Source organism: Ciconia boyciana, chromosome 4 (genome assembly GCF_034638445.1).
Source record: "Ciconia boyciana chromosome 4, ASM3463844v1, whole genome shotgun sequence".
NCBI lineage: Eukaryota > Metazoa > Chordata > Aves > Ciconiiformes > Ciconiidae > Ciconia > Ciconia boyciana.
Window position 1 is genome coordinate 33,947,179 of NC_132937.1, and position 16,417 is coordinate 33,963,595.

A 16,417-nucleotide genomic window follows, 5' to 3' on the forward strand; every position below is an offset into this window, starting at 1 on the left:
GCTTGTATCAGGAATAGTGTGACCAGCAGGACTAGGGCAGTGATCCGTGCCCCTGTACTCGGCACTGGTGAGGCCGCACCTCGAATACTGTGTTTGGTTTTGGGCCCCTCACTACAAGAAGGACATTGAGTTGCTGGAGCATGTCCAAAGAAGGGCAACAAAGCTGGTGAAGGGTTTAGAGCAGAAGTCTTATGAGGAGCGGCTGAGGGAACTGGGGTTGTTTAGCCTGGAGAAAAGGAGGCTGAGGGGAGACCTTATTGCTCTCTACAACTACCTGAAAGGAGGTTTTAGCAAGGTGGGTGTCAGTCTCTTCTCCCAGGTAACAAGCCATAGGACAAGAGGAAATGGCCTCAAGTTGCACCAGGGGAGGTTTAGATTGGATATTAGGAAAAATTTCTTCACTGAAAGGGTTATCAAGCATTGGAACAGGCTGCCCAGGGAAGTGGTTGAGTCACCATCCCTGGAAGTATTTAAAAGACGTGTAGACGTGGCGCTTAGGGACATGGTTTAGTGGTAGACTTGGTAGTGTTAGGTTAATGGTTGGACTTGATGATCTTAAGGGTCTTTTCCAACCTAAATGGTTCTGTGATTCTATCCTAAAGCAGAGCTTGTATCCATAGTGCAAGACAGGGCTGTTCCAGCGTGGGGGAGGGGTGGGGGGGTGTCTGTCCCCATGGTACCCATTCCCAAAGGAGGTGATGCCTGCCACACATTTGCATGGTGGTGCAGCTGGGTGTGACTCCTATGCCTGGCATGGGGTAGGAGGGACATGGGGACCTGGCTTGGCTCCAGTAAGAGCCTCAGCAAGCCCGGCTGGGAGAAACGCCTCCTCTGAAGCTGTGCTTTGGATTTCTCCTTCGTTAGGGGCCTTAAATCATTGCCTAGGAACCCAATTTTTCCCCATCTGTTCTTAGCACCCCCTTTCCCAGCATGGATAGAATCCCCAAAGGTGTTGTTTCTGAACCTGTCTGAAGTAGTTGTCCTGACAGATGGTCTGCAGGAGGACTCAGACCTGCCAGGGTCTCCTCCAGGACTAGCTTTGCCCTGGGGCTCTCTCCTTTGCAGATGAGCTCAGGCTGTGGGCTTTTACACAAGGTGCAGGAATGGCTGGATCATGCCAGCCTACAGGCCCATGTGGTCCCATCTCCCAACAGGACCCAGGGGCTGATGTCTAGAGAGGGAGAAAAGAGCAGGACAAGCACAGGGGGTGCTTCTCCCATCCCGTCACTATTTTCCCCAAAACGTTGACATCCAGAGCAACTGATGGACATGGGTTTCTGTAATTTAATCACACATTGTGCAAAAAAGCACTTTCTTTTGCTTGTTTTCATTTGCTGCCTCTTAATTATTTTATTAGGAGAAAGAGCAAGCAGTCCTTCTCTATTCATCCTCTCCATGTCATTCATCATTGCTTAGGTGTCTATCATGTCTCCGCTCAGTTGTCTCCTTTTATGAATGAAGAGATCAAGTTTGTTAAGCCAGCCTTACGTGGGGGCTATTTCCAGCCCTTGCACTTCTCCATTTCCTTTCTCTGCTCCGTTTTCAGCTGAACTGTACTCCAAATGGCACGGGGGCAGATTTGTGTACAGCTTTTAGGGTACAGTGCTTTCCATTTTGTTCTCAATCCTTTTCTGAATAATTCCTATCATTGGGTTTGTGTTTTCGATCACCACTGAGCTGATGTTTTTCAGGGAAGTGAGTGCAATGACTCCAAGTGTGAGAGACTGAAAGAGTTAATGTCTCAAACACTGTGGCGAGGCGAGGCGCGGCGCTATTTGCATGGCGACGGCAGGTCGGCGAGCACCAGGTGGGGGAGAGCGAGAGCGAGACGTGGAGAGCGCGTCGGAGGACGCGCGGTTCCGGGTTCCGCCGGACCTTACCATCTATGGCCAGAGGTCACACAGAGTTTGTCTGAGGAAGGGGCTCGCGACCACCCCCCTCCCCCAACACCTGTGCAGAAGATTGAGAACTTTCTAGAACAAGAACCATGTAAGTCCTGAAGGGGCGTACCTGGAGGCGGGGATTAGCCTATAGAAGACATGCCCCCCCCCCCAGGGAAGCGCGCGCGCGCCCACCACTGGAGGATTGCCACGTCTGTCATCGTCATCGCGGGATCCAAGGGTGGTGATACTTTTTCTTTCTCTTTCCTCCTCTCTTTTCCTTTCCTTTTCTTGCTTCTCTATTCCTCTGCTCTTTCCAATATGTATGCAAGTTTGGGAAAAACTATGACGGGTTGCCCGGAAAATAGCTCCATTGCCAAACCGCTTTTGTTCGTTCGTTAAGCTCGCCAGTTCGTTAAGTTTGTCCGTTTGTGGAATTTGCCAGTTAATAAAGGTGCTGGCCAGACTGTTCCTCTGAGTCATTGTTGTGACTCTACCGACCACGCGACTCTGCCGAGCAGAGATCGGCCTTTGTCGGTACACAAACAGTCGGGGACTAGAAAAGATTCACCCCTCTCGCAACCCACCGAGTGGGACGAGACACCAAGATATGTTTCTGTCTGTGCATGAAGGCTTGATGAAGCCTTGAAGAAACCTCATCCCCTGCTCCTCCCCCTGTCCTGCTTCATCCCGTGTCATGTGCACACACACGGTTTTATCCTTACCACATGCAGCTCAGTACAGCCAGTGTAGCAACACGGAAAAGATTCAATTGCTAAGGATCATTAATGAATGTCAGTTTGAGCTCCTGTCCAGAAACCTGAGAAAATTCAACTAGGCAGCTGGTGCCCAATGAGCTGTATTGCACCACTCGCAAGATGCTAAATCAAATGGCTCAGCAAGGCATCATGTTATTGTAGAGAGAGAAGAAAAGCCAGGCAGGGAGATAATCAGCATAGCATGCACCAAGCAGCTGCCTCTTTCCAAAGCACGGCACGGGTAGGTTGCAGTCCTCCCACCTGATTTCCTGGGCAGGGAATTGCAAGGGCAGCTGCCTGCTTCCCACCTCCGCTAGTAAATAACTCAAGTTTGCTGGTGACAAGTCCTGGGGGTCTGTCACCTCTCTGCTCATCGGCTTTGCCTGGCCGTGGCTGAGCTATAGCTGACTCGGGCACCTGAGCTGCCTCCCACCACTCCAGCTAGCAATGTATTCTCCTATCCCACCCGCGCTCTGCTGCCCTGGGACTTTCTGATGTGTGCATTTGGTTTGCATCCTGCAACGAGCCACGTGGATGCAGGAGTGGCAATGACTTGCTGGTGTGAGTGTCTGGCTGTGCTGTGGGGCATTTGGCTGGCGAGCCATACATGCAGACCTGACATGTCTCCTCCAAGGTAAAGGTCGGAGGAAAGCATCCTGTGAGATGGAGGTGGTCCATGAGTCCTGATCTGGTGGTCCTTGCCAGCTGATTCACTCTGGTCTAAGGTTAAAATAAATCATTATCGGGGCCAGGAGGAGAACTTGGGCTTCCCTGGCCACCAACATGGTGTCAGTCCATGCCCTAGTCCTTCCCTCATTTCCTATACAAGTGATGGTAAGATGCTATTTCCAAGGTAGCCCTGCCCATGGGGCTCCAAGCTCACCTGGTTTTCTCCTCTTCCTCCTCCACAGACAGCCACATCCAGTATGAGCGGGTAGGCGTGGACGTGACCATGAAGTGTGGCTCCATGGACTGGGATGCAGCTGTGACCTGGATGGCCAATAGCACCGACATCGATGAGTCCCACCTGAATGGGTCCTAGCTGATCCTGAAGAATGTCGACCTGATGCAGAGCAGCCAGTACTCCTGCTACGAGGGCTCCTCCTGGCACCTCAAATACCAGACCTACCTGAGGGTGGGAAGTGAGTACCCTGGCATGTGATATCAGGGGGACGGGGGAACAGAGCCACGCTCTCTGCTCCCATATTGACCCCTTACAGCCCCCTCCTGCCATGTCAACCCCTGTACTGTCCATACATATGGTTGCCTGCTGCACACTGCCATACGAGCTCCCCACAGTGTACTAATCCCAACAGCAAGGTGGGATCAGCCCCTCCTGCCCCAAACTTTGCATCAAAGCTTGTAGATTAAATGATGCCCCAGGAATAATTTGGGAAGGGATATTGCTTCTCCATCCAGCCCAGTACTATGACCACCATCTCTGTGGGTGGAAAGGGTTGGGGCTGAGCCATTCAGAGGGGATCGCAAGTGGGAAGGAGAAGTCCTGGCTGGGGTTACTGCAACATGGTTGTTTTGGAGGAGCAGCCAGAAGGTGGTGGCAGTTGCTGTGTGTTTGCAGGAGCCCCTGTATGCAGGTGTGGTGGAGGACAGCTGCATGTTTCCCAGGATTTTGCATATCTTAAGTGTGAGATGCGCTGATTCACAGGTCTCAGCGCAGGAGATAAGAATTGTGTTATATTTCACACGATGCTGAGAGCTGATAGCATCTGTGTGTTTGGTGGGCTGCTGTGTTTGTACAGCTGATAGCAGCTGTGTGTTTTGCAGTACGGTGTCTGCAACCAGGAGCAGTGGGTGTCTGGGAGCACCAGCCGGTGTAGCTGGCTGTGGGATGGTGACTGCTGCGGCGGATGCTGCAAGGCACCAGCAAGACACCAGCTGGGGATGCATTGTGTAGGTGGCCGTACGTTCCCAGGTTTGAGGGATGCGGCAGAGCCTGTCTCTGCTTCTTGTCTCGCCTTCAGCATCTTGCATCTGAGCCAGGGTGGCATTTCCATCCTAGACCATGGTCCAGGGGCAGAGGGTAGCAGGAGGACCAGCCTGCGTAAGCCCTGCAAATCAGGCAGGAGGGGCTCACTGTACCTGTAGGTCAGACTGAAGAAATTCAAGTTTCAGGGATGCTGCATGGTGTCCAACTCATGGTTTCGGGGTCCGCTGGGAGGGATCCTGGCATGTGAGCCAAGTGGTAGGGGTGCTGGAAGAAGCTGGAAGGCAACGCAAGGGCAGGGGGTATGGCAGCAAGTAGGTAATGACAGATGAGTCAGGGGCCTCTCAGCCACGCTGTCAGGGTGAGGAGGTGTTCACGGGTTGTTTGGAGGCAGGAAAGGCAGGAGCTGGGTGCAGGCTGTGCAGCTCCTCTGGCTGGGTATGTGTTTGCCAGATCCCATCTGGGGAGAGGTCCCAGGCCGTGCCAGCGCACAGGGGGCTGCAGCCCAGGTCTGGAGGAAACAAGGGGACTGGGGAGGGGGCTGCAGCCTCCAACCGCCTCCTCTGCAGCTGTGGCATCGCTGTGACTTTGCAATGGCTCTTCCATCTGCTAAGCACCTCACTAATAGTAATCCCTGTCAATCCGCTCGGGGACCTGTGGGAATTGCTCAGGGTTAGAGCCCAAATCCTGCTGTTTCCTATTAGCACATGTTCCCATTTGCTGGCAGCTCACAGCCCCCCTGAGCACCAGGCAGCTGAGGAGCCCAGTTGGACACCTCAGGGGCCACCAGCCCTGGGAGAGAGGGTGACAAATAAATAAGCAAATGCCTGGTGTTGTTAATGCAATTAAGTATGCAAGGAACTAATCAGGTGAGATGCTTTTAGTGGTAATTAATTTAATTGCCTGGATTTTAATTTAATGTTCTCCGTGAGGTTTCTTTTCCCAGTGCTGTTGCCCCCAGTCCCTGCCTGCGCCCCCCCCCCCCCCCCCCCCCAACTTTCCTGCCTCTGCAGGATGTGATTGATTCCCCGGAGGTGCACGGGCTGCTGTGAGTTTGGGAGCATCCCAGGAGGGGATGGAGATGGAGATGGGTGGCTCATGGGAGGTTTGCAACATGGCCCTGTGGCAGCATCCCTGCTGCAGCCAAGCGCACTTGGCGCCCTCACCTGGGATTTGAAGGATCCCAAACCTGGGATTTCAGGGATCTTGGACTCAGTTTGTTTCAATTGGACAGGAAGTTAAACAAAAACAGGCCTGTGGCTGCATTTTCCTCTCTTACTGGGGCAACAAAATTGGAAGAGGGAGTTGATGACAGCAGCGGGAGTGATGGGCTGGGGGCCGCACAGAGAGAAGTGCTGGGGATCTCATTAAATAAATGATGGTACTTGGAGCATGCCCCCCAAGCAAGGCAGGGGTGCTCCCAAGTGGACAACGCTGCAGGAAGGATGTGGGGAAGGAACGGAGAGGCGGCGAGGACTGGGAAAGGGTGTCAACTAACAAAGCAAGATCCATCATGGGGGTCAGCGAGCACAGGGATAAAGGGAGACCTGCCAGGAGTCAAGCTGAGCAAGACCTTGCAGAGGAAATTAAAAGGGGGGTTAGCTGTATAAATACAGAGCAAATGATGAGAGAAGAGTGGAGCTGGCTATGCAGCCAGGTTTCAGGGGAGATTAAAAGTAAGCTCAGCAGAGCCTGGTACCAAATGAACCGCGCCGGGTCTGAGCAGCAATGCTGAGAGCGAGGGCAGCGCAGGCTGGGGAAGAGGAGGGAGGATAAAACCTGGAGACAATCCTCTGCCGTGGAGGCACCTTCAAAGAAAATGATGCATTGAAGGCCTAGGGAGCACCTCATCCCCAGGTGAGGACATCTCCTGTTCATTAGCAAGGCTCATTAGCAGCTGAGAGGTCGTTGGTGGTACTCAGTACCATGGGGAGAGGCAATGTGTCCCTTGTGCTTGAGAGAAGGAAAAATCCCGATCAGACAGCCTGACCCCAGAGCACAGCGGGGCTGTGGGGCGCTCTTGGAAGAAGGAGCAATTAAAGACGTGGAAACAAATGGAAAATGGGAGAAAAATATAAGGGGTACTTGCCAGGGATATTATCACACCAGATTAACCTGATAGCTCTCTTTGATAAGGGAACTGTGGTCGATGTAATCTGTCTTGACTTCGGTGAAGTATTTGCTATGATGCCACATGGGAAATTGAGTTAAACCAGAGAAAATGTGGATTAGTATGAGAGTTGGAACATGGCTTAGGAAATGGCTAAAGGGGATCAGATTGTGCTGAAAGGGGAGCTGCTGGGAGAGATGGGGGAGCTTTGGCATCGGCCTTCAGACCGCTCTTGGTGGTGTTTCCCGTAACAACTCTGGCCCAGAAGGAGCAGGGAGCTCTGGTGGGACGTGCTGGTGGCTGCAGGGGGACCCTGGGATTTCTGGGGTGGGGATTTCACGCTGGAGGGGCCAGGATGCTGCGTAATGGTGTAAAAGGCACAAAGCATGTGAAGGTGTCTCATCGATGTGCTTCAGCAGGTGGGTGGGAGGACATGGGTAGCTCAGCTGGTCCTCAGGGTGGGGTTTGACACCCAGGTCCATATTGTGGGGGATGTGGCTGGGAGCCCAGCAGCATCCGGAGGAGAGCATGTGGCTGGGGGTAGCAGGGCTGTCTTGTCCCCTGCAGCGATGGAGACACTGGCACACAGGCAGTGGGGACAGCATGCATCCAGGGATGGGGTGACCAGGGATAGAGAGCCCACCTCGGAGAGGAGGAAGGGCCCACAGGCTTGCTTATCCCTAGGGGTTCCAGATCACCTATCTCTGAGGTGCAAAGCATCCTGAGCACAAACTGGCCTGGGGGAAGGTGGCACTTCTCCAGGGCAGCCTCTTCCCGGGGACTTCAAGCAGCAATGTGTTGCTCTGACCCCTTTTTTTCAGGCAGCTGAGCATGGGGTGAAGCGCAGGAGAGCAACCAGGGTGTTCCATGCGTATCTTCAATGGATCATCCGCCCTGCATCCTGGAGAGCGGTGGATGCCCGAGCGTGGTCAGAAGCAGCAAGTGATGGGGCCGGGGTTTTTGCACACCAGGCATCCCAGGGCTGAGCCCGGGGCTGAGCACTGTGAGCAGGCAGGCGGGAAGGGAAGGCTCCGGGTACCAGGAGAGTGGCGCCAGGCTCCCAGCTGCCCCCACGAGCCACAGCTCTGTGTTTGGAAACGTGCGGCCGGAGGGCCCAGGGATAAATATAACAAAGACGTTGGGAAATAATGCACTCTTGAGGTTTGGCACACAGCTCCGTGCATTACAGAATGTTATAAAAATACTGCTAATGGGCCAGAGAGGAGTGGAAACAGCATCGGTACCAGAGGCAACTGCAGGACAATTTCCAGTTGCTCTTGTTCCAAGCACTTTAATGCTGTTTAAACAATTACACAGTTGATAAATTTTGACAAGAGATAGAAATAGCCTGGTAAAGCCACGCAGTAGAAATGCTCTAAACACATGTCCCTTTTCTCCTCCTCCTCTGCTCCCTGGGGATCTTTAGTTTGCTGCCAACTAAACAAGACAGTGTTTGCTTGAGTTGGGATGGTGGGGAGGGGGAGCAAAATGCTTTATTAAAATGGTTTATGATACCGTCCCTAGGGTGACGGATGCTTGTTTTCTCTTCAGGATGGTATTCTCTGCACCGACGGGAGCTGTGCACGGCCTGCCGAGCACAGATGTGGCTAATAGTGGGCCGTTGGTCCCTCTCCCTGCCGGCTCGCTGGGTACCAGACTGAGCAGCCTGACTGCCAGTGATGCAAGGGAGGGAGAGGGGCATGGGGCATTTGCCAAAAGCGAGCAAGCAATGAGAACCTGCCGTACCAAGCGGCGTGGGGAAATTCGGTCTTGCTCCAGGGATGTGAAGGGCTGGAGCCCAGCAGTGCCAGCACAGCGGGGTCAGGGCACAGTGGCAGCGGTGGCTCCCCAGTGCTGCAGTTTGCCCCAGCTGGGAGATGCAGGGGGGGACAGAGTGACCACGAAACCGGGGCTGGACCGGAGTCAGGTCCACAGGGGAAGCTTGGTGTCCTGTGTGGCTGAGCTCGGACATGTAGGGAGAGGAGATGGATGCTGCTGTCCATCTCTGGAGGCCAGGAGATCGCTCAATGGGACTGTGCCAGGAAACCACAGGGAGGTTAGGAGCCGGAGCTGAGACCTTGGCGCTCATGTCAGGATGCCTTGTGCTGAGCGCTCCCGACCCCAAGGTGTTTTTCCTCGCTGCAGCCTGTAGTGTGTGTGGTGCTGTGCTGAGCACACCCCAACTCAGTGCATGTTCCACCTTGCACAGTGCTGGGTGTCACATGCCAGGGGGGCGTGTGCCCTGCCCTCTTGGTCAGGGAAGAAAGCAGAGGGCTGCAAGCGACTCTTTGCCTTTCAGCTGCTTTTTTGATGCTGTGCAACCTGTCTTGGTCTGAGCCAGTGCCTGGGGACTCCAGCAGGCTGGAGCCAGGGAGCCTGTGAAATATGTTGTGTATATGGTGAACAGGCTGAGATTCATTGTCGTTGTCTTTGGAGTCGACAAGATGCTGTTCACTTTTTTGGGGAATAGCTGCCTTGCTGAATCCCTGCCTCTGATGGTGGGGGACACGCTGATGGCGTGTCCCGTGTGTCTTAACACACACTTCTCCTGGAGAAGTGCCCAAGGCGGTCTGGCAGTTTGCATTCCCAAAGCAATCCCTGCAGCGAGGCGAGAGCCTAAAGCATCCAGCGCAGCGCTGCACGGAGCACAGAGCAGAGGGCACTGGGCAGAAAGGTGCTCGTGCAGGTATCTCTGTGCAGGTGTTGGTGCTCCAGGGCGTGACGACCTGCCCGTGTGTACCTGTGCATTGCTGCCCACATGCCGCAGCATCTCTATGTGTACAGCGGTGTGATTGCATGGCCCGGTGGGCAGCTCTGTTGCTTGAAGGATGATGTGCAATGGGTTTGAATGTGCCTGTGGCTGCTTTGCAAAGAGGGGATCCTGGCATGGAGGGTCTCTGGCTGTTGTGGGCATGTTTCTGGCTCCTGATTGCTTTCCTAATGCTCAGTCCTCTGGTGCAGGATTCATCTCAGCTCTCTGTGTTTGGACCCAAGCCCTTGCCTCTGTGCCTGACTTATCCCAGTCACCAGCCAGGTGCAACTGCCCTCTGCAAAGACTCTTTGGCCTCATCAGCTTCTTCCTCCTCTTCCTCCCTTGCCCCCACCAAAACCCAGGGACCTGGACTCCAGTGCTGTGCTGGGGACACAGGGCAGCCACTGCCACCTCCCATTCCCCTCCCTGCCGGGGAGAAGAGCCCTAGCTCAGTGGGAAGTGGGGGAGGTCAGAGCCTAAACGAAAAGGCAGAAGGGGAAACTGAGGCACAGACTGGGCAGTGATTTCCCAAAGCCATGCAGCTGGGCTTATAAACCAAACTGGTGATTCAGTGCCCTTTGCACCCTACCTGGCTTTCCAACTGGGGTGTGCTGGGTTGGGGCCTCCCACCCGCTGCAGCCCACCCTGGGGGAGCAGCATGCCCCGGTCACACAGGACTGGGTGCCTCTGCATCTCACCATGGAGCGGGACAGCTCATGGGCAGCCAGCCTGGAGGCATCACCCGTGGGCAAGCTCCACACATGCTCTCCTTTCTGCCACAGCCTGTCATCCATCCCTTCCTCCCATCCCTCCTCCTCCTCCTGCTGCCTGACCAAGTGAGCAGGAGCTGGCTGAGTGTGGCTGGCCAGCACGTGGGTTTACTTCTGCTTCCCTTACGCTCTCCACAGTGGCTCCTGGTCTGCAGCAGGGAGACAGAGCCGCGAAGCTTGGGGAAAGGGGAATTCCCATATCTCCAGTTGACCTGCCGCATTGGACATAAGTGGCGAAATAAGGTCAAAATCAGATCCCTGCACTCCTCCTGTAGAAGAGAGCATGGAGGGAGGTAGCTGGTCCCATGGCCACCCCTGCTATTCACATTGATGTGAAGCAGGTGGGAAAATGCTGCTGGCTTGGGGACTGTACAAGAGCACCAGGATGCTCCTTGCTGCAAGTGCCGGTGGTACATGGCTTTTGCAAACCAGGCTTGCCTTGCTGGAGCAGCATAAGCATACCAACAACGGTCCCATCACCTCCAGAGACCCATGAGGGGAAACGCTGCTTACGTTTTTAGCTGCCAAGGCGGTATTCGTGGGTGTGACTTTTGCCGTAGCAGTGCAGTGTTGCGTTAGCAGTGGCATGGGGGCTGCTGCGTCGACCTGCGGAGGATGCCGAGGGTATTGTTCATAAGTGAAAAAGAGCAGTGGGCTTTTTCACGGGCATTAAAAAGTTCACAGAGCTGCTGTGACACATAGTCGGTGCAGGGCATCATTTCTCTGCGTTTCCTTCCCTCGCTTCCCCATCTCCCGGAGACTGGTAGATCAGAGCAAACCTCAGGGCCAATTCTCACTTGGGGTGAGCACAGCAGCTGCCTGGGGCTGGTGGTGGTGCGAGGGCTGGGCTGCCATGCTCCTCCAGGGCTTAATTATGATGAAAAAAAGCAAAATTACAGAGAGCACAAGAAGATACCTTCTCCAGGAGGGTGCCAGGATGGAGATAGCCCAAACTGGTCAAAAAGACCATTCTGGGGCTGCATTGGTAGCCAAGATTGAGCCAGCTCTACCAAACGCTGCATGTGTCCGACGAGGAGGCAATTTTACTTCCTTGCAGATTGGTCCCAGGACGTTATGGGAGGAGTAATTTGAGAAGGACCTTGGAAAACCAGAGAAAGTGTGGAAGGATGCAAAGGGAGCAGGGGGGACTGCTGTAAGGAGAAAGACTTAAAATAGTCTGTTCAGTGGCTTCAAAAGGAGCTGGAAAGATGCCCTGACTCCTATTGGTAATTACCTCCAAGTGGAGAAGATACTGGGTACTAAACCAGCAAGCAAAGCCATAACAAGAGCCAACAACTGGAAGCTGAGCATAGCCATGTTCAAATTAGAAATGAGGCTCATATTTTTAATGGAAAAAATGATTAAGCATCAGAACAAACTGCCAAAAGCAGTGGTGGCTCCTCTGTCACTTGTTGTCTCCTCTGTTGCAGAGCAAGGCTGGCTGCCTCACTGAAAGATGATTCAGTCAAACACGAGTTATTGGGCTCAATAGAGGGGTAACAGAGGGATGTAATGAACTGTGCCACCCAGGAGGTCAGGTGAGATGAACTAATTTTCTCGCGTGGCCTTCAAGTCGGTGAGTTAAGGAAGGTGCATATCCCTGTCTTGTAGATTTAGCTTCTCAGCGGCTGTTTCTCTCGTCAGATGATGTGACTCGGGTGTTTGGTGGTGCGGAGCAGGGCTGTGGGGCTTTCGGAGGATGCGTCCCTGCTTGGGATGGGGCCGAGACTGTGCCCTTCATCCCCTGCATCTTCTGAGATACCCATGCTCATACCTGGCCTGAAAGACAGCAGGAGAGTGGAGTTTATAAGGAGCAAAATGAGGGAGGTGGGGAAGGGCAGAGCTGCCCTCACTGGGTCTAAACTGAGTTAGTCCAACCCTGCACGGGGATGCTGTGGGACAGCAATGGGATGGGGACGATGGGGTCTTAGCCAGCTGTGCTCCCTGCAGTGCAGAGCTGCTCCAGTCAGTGCAGGGAGGCTAAGTGAAGCACTGGGGACAGCTGCGAATGATCACCCTGGAGCAAGGTGCCTGGGAAGGGGAGGGTCAGCAGCGGTCCTGCAGAGCTCAGAAAGAGCACAGCTCCTCACCCTGCTCCATCCTGGCTCCCTGATGCCTTGGCTTCATGTGCACACTGCTCCTGACCAGGAGGAGCTGAGCGGTGGCTCAGCACTGGGTTGTCTGCAAGGCATGGGGAAGGCAGAAAAGCAAAATGGACCCAAATGGGATGAGACGGCTCAGGGCTGAGAAAGGGAAGGGGGAAGTGAGACAGGGAGGAAAAACAAGGAGGAAAAACATGAGACATTAGCCTGAATGAGAGGAAGCTCCTGCTGCCCTCCTCCAAAGGAGGGATTGACAGAGAGCTTTTGATGAGGAGCCGGATGGAGATAATGTACCATCAAACGGTGGTGGGAAGGGCTGCCAGGAGCAGCTCCCTGTGAACTTCTGCCTCCAGCGTGCAGACAGGAGCTTGGCACAGCGCGCCCAGAAGCACTTACCTCCGTTAATGGCTGGGCAGAGCCTCCCAGGCCGCCCCATTAGGAGCTGTCTCCCCAGGCGAGCTGGCAAGCAGGGCAGCAGAAAGTGCTTGGCCAGCCCAGGGAGCAGCCATGCCACAGAGCTGGTGACACTGCCTCAAGCTCTGGCACTCCCAGCCCCTCTGACTGGGCTTAAGGCAGGCCCCGAGGGTGCAGGGGGGCAGCACACCAGTTTGGGGTGAGAGTGGGTTAGTTTTTCTCTTTTTGAAGCTCCCTCCAGGAGCAAGAAGAGCCATGCATCACCAAGGGGATGCCATGCACCCTGTGGGTCACAGTGCCACGTCCTTGTCCGAAGGGGGACACAGCCCAGGGCAGGAGGAATTGGTGGTCCAGGGTAGCAAATGGACCATGGTGGGCTTGCAACTGAGCTGGGGATGTGGGGTTTCAGGCTGGCATTGCTTGTGAGCAAAGCAGCACCCACCACCCCGGGGCTCTCCACCAGCACCCTGCTCACAGTAGGCACAGGTGAGCTTCCACTGGGGGGGGGCAGCACAGCAGGGGGATGCAGCCCTGATGCAGTGCTCCTGTCGGGCAGCTCTTCCCCATGAAGGAAACTAACCCTGTCTGCATGCTGTCAGCTGCTGCCAGATGCGATCCAGGGCGTATATCAGCGGGAGGAGCTGGCTCTCCTCTTGCTAGGAGGGGGCCAAGTCGTGTTCACCTACTGCTCCTGCAGCGCTCCCTGCTTTGCATGAAAGAGGCACTTTGATTGCTGACATCTGTAGACAATCAGATAAGAATTAGAGTTATTCCTCTTGGAATAAATGGTATTTCTAATCTCATAATCCCTTAATATCGTTCTCACCAGGATGTGTCCACCACTAATCCCTGAGAGTTTGTTCTTGGGCAAATTTCAGGGAAGCTGGGAAGGTGCAGGAGGAGGGGTTGGCCGCCTTCCCTCCCCTCGCCCCCAGGATCCCTCCCAGGTATGAAGCAGGCACGGAAGAGCCTGTCAGGCAGTAGCCCCTCCTGCCAGCCAAGGGCTGCTCACGCTGGGATGGAGGTGTTTGCAGAGCCCTTTCGTCACTGCTGCAAAGAACCCCCCCGGGTCTCCCCGCCTGCATCTCTGCCCCAGGTTTCTCTGCTGGCTGAGCAGCTCTGTGGCACTGGAGGCAGGCTCCAGCCTGGTTTTGCCACTTGGCTGCTTTCCAAAAGTGGAGGCTGATCCCCCAAGGAACAGCCTGGGGCCTCTTTATCTGCTGGAGAGGTGCAGTGAGGGCAGCATTCTCCCCCCAGCCCCAGACAGCTGGGGATAGAAGATGCTTTGTAAGGACCCTGGGCCGCATTTGGCCCTAATTTTGCATCCTCCTCAGGCTAGAGAGGGGAGAGTCACATCGGTTGCTCCTTACCCCCTGTCCTGATGTTGGCGCAGTGGATACAGGTGTGCGACAGGACTCCAGCGACCCACTGTGGCCTTCCCTCCTGGCCACCTTGCAGGCACAGTCGAGGTGCCCAGAACAGGCAGGGACTGCCATTTCCCTCATCCCTGCTGCAGCTTTCCTTCCCCAGCACGCCCCAGCTGCGCCATGCTGGCTCCACTGGCTGACACCAAACCACAACAGGAGTTTGCACATGAGTTGCCAGCAGGAGCTGGGATGAAATTCAGCTTGGGTGGTATTGAGGTCCCCCAATGCCTGCAATCCATGTGCAACCTGCCGTGGTGCAGGGATGGAAATTCTGCCCCAGATCCTGTCCCGTCCCAATGCTCGAGGGAGCAGCTTGCAATGCAGGGGTGAGCAGAGGGGCTGTGTGTGCCAGTCTCTGCAGACACAGCTCTGCGTCTTTCCTGTCTTCTGGGTTCCTCCTCTTTTACAGCAGCTGTTGCTTCTCCTGCTGCTTCAAGTTTTTCCCTCCTTTTTATTCCCTAGATGGGTTGGAGAGGCAGCATGGCTGCTTCATCCATGTCCTGGGCATCTTCTTCATCTTGGCAAGGTGAAAGTGTCGGAGATGGCTTGGTAGCAATAAAAATCCAAGTCTGCATCTGTCCATAAGGTTTAGAGAGCCCCATGTTGGTACAACATGCCCACGGCACGGGCATGCAGCAGGGCAGAGGGTGCAGGAGGAGGCTGCTTCCCCCCGGAAGCATGCCCATCACCATCCCCTCCATGCTCCTCTCCCAGCATCCCATCTGTTGGGGTACCAGCATCCCTCCCCTCTGTCATGCTGAAACCTGTCTGTCATTGCCTTGCAGCCCCCAGTGTAGTCTAACAGTGTAGTCTAACAGGAGCTGGTGGAAAGCCAAGGCTTACGTAAAGCTGATAAGGGGGATTCAGGCTGGAACGTGGAACATCTAAACAAGAATTACTGTCCCTGGGAGAGAAGCACATCCTGGAGAAATATGTAAGCTAATTAAGATGTTTTGGGAACCATCTGAAACAACTAGTAGAAGTGTGATAAGAAGCACCCTCACGCGAACTATCCTCATTATAATACTAAAAGTCACACCCCTCGAGCTGGAGACCCTGGCCCAAGCACAGACCCCTCACCTTTGAGCATGTGCAGAATATTAAAGTAGCACTGTAGCTTTAAGTTGAAATAAGAGAAATGTAGACCAATAGAAAACTGCTTTGTGTAATTACTTATGCATATGCATAACTGGACTGTATAAATACTGTACCTGTATGACCGAACTTTGTGCTAGCTTTGTGGAGCTACCACCTAGCACCCATCTCTGAGCAGACATGAAATAAAAATACCTCTGCCCTGTGTGTATATTGGCGTCTCGCACACCGGGTAAACGACCTCACACTTGTGGGATAACACAAGCGGTATGTTTTTCCATGCAGGGCTCAGATCTCTGCTGGGCTGAGGTCTCCCTCTCATTTTTGCATGGCTGGAAGGAAAGGAGAGGGCTTAGACACAAGGCTGGGCATTGCAGACCGTGCTGGGGGGATGCCGTGGCAGCAGGACTCGGGACACAGCAGTGCAATGGTGTAACTTGTCCGGGAGTCCCTTAATAGCTTGCATACACTGAAACTGCAAAGTCCCTGTGAAGAGAGGGGTGAATGGTGTCAGCTTGTAATGAGCCAGTGTAACTTGCCATGGTGCGTTTCCCTCCTGCTCTCTGAAGGCTGGCAACTGGAGAAGGAGCTGGTGGGTACTCTCGTTGTACTGGGAGATGCCAGTTTTCAGGGAAGGATTCCTGAGGGTTTTGCCCAGAAAGGTGGAATGAATGGGTTTTGCTGTTCACTGGCAACTTCGGAAAAATGCCCTGGAAGTCGGAGCCAGCTGAAAATTTTTGGTGAATCGGGAAGTTAGAGAATTAAGTGTTTGGATTCAAGATTTTGCTCGTTTTATTTTTGTTCGATGAGATTTTAATGAAATTGGAGGGAGCTCCAAAAGGAAAAGCCCTGGAAACTCAACCCTTCATTTGAAATCACCAAAAGCAAACAAATTGCTGCTGTTGTTGTGTTTCTGTTGGAAGTGAGCAAGCTGCAAAGCCACCACGAATGTGCGAAACCCTTTGGCGTGGCCAGATCCATGGTGTTCATCGGGGCGAGGTGCGGGGAGGACAGTTTGCTCTGTCCCCATTTGGGTGGCCCCTTGGCTGCAAACAGGCACTGCCTGTGGGTGTGCCTGCACTGGCTGGGGAGGCAATAAATACACGACTGTGGGTGGGTGAGCAAACACCCTCCTGGGCACCCTGGGGCTGGCGTGGGTGCAGA

At 54.2% G+C, this 16,417-nt stretch overlaps 1 long non-coding RNA gene across 2 annotated transcripts in view; it reads left to right on the forward strand.

The window, feature by feature from the left end:
- Positions 1 to 1,850: 1,850 nt before the first annotated feature.
- LOC140650675 (uncharacterized) overlaps positions 1,851 to 16,417 on the forward strand; it is a 36,712-nt gene continuing 22,145 nt past the window's right edge. For both annotated transcript variants that reach the window (XR_012042128.1, XR_012042127.1), the window contains exons 1-2: positions 1,851 to 1,989; positions 3,550 to 3,780. This is a non-coding gene — a long non-coding RNA (uncharacterized lncRNA). The remainder of the gene's footprint in view (positions 1,990 to 3,549; positions 3,781 to 16,417) is intronic.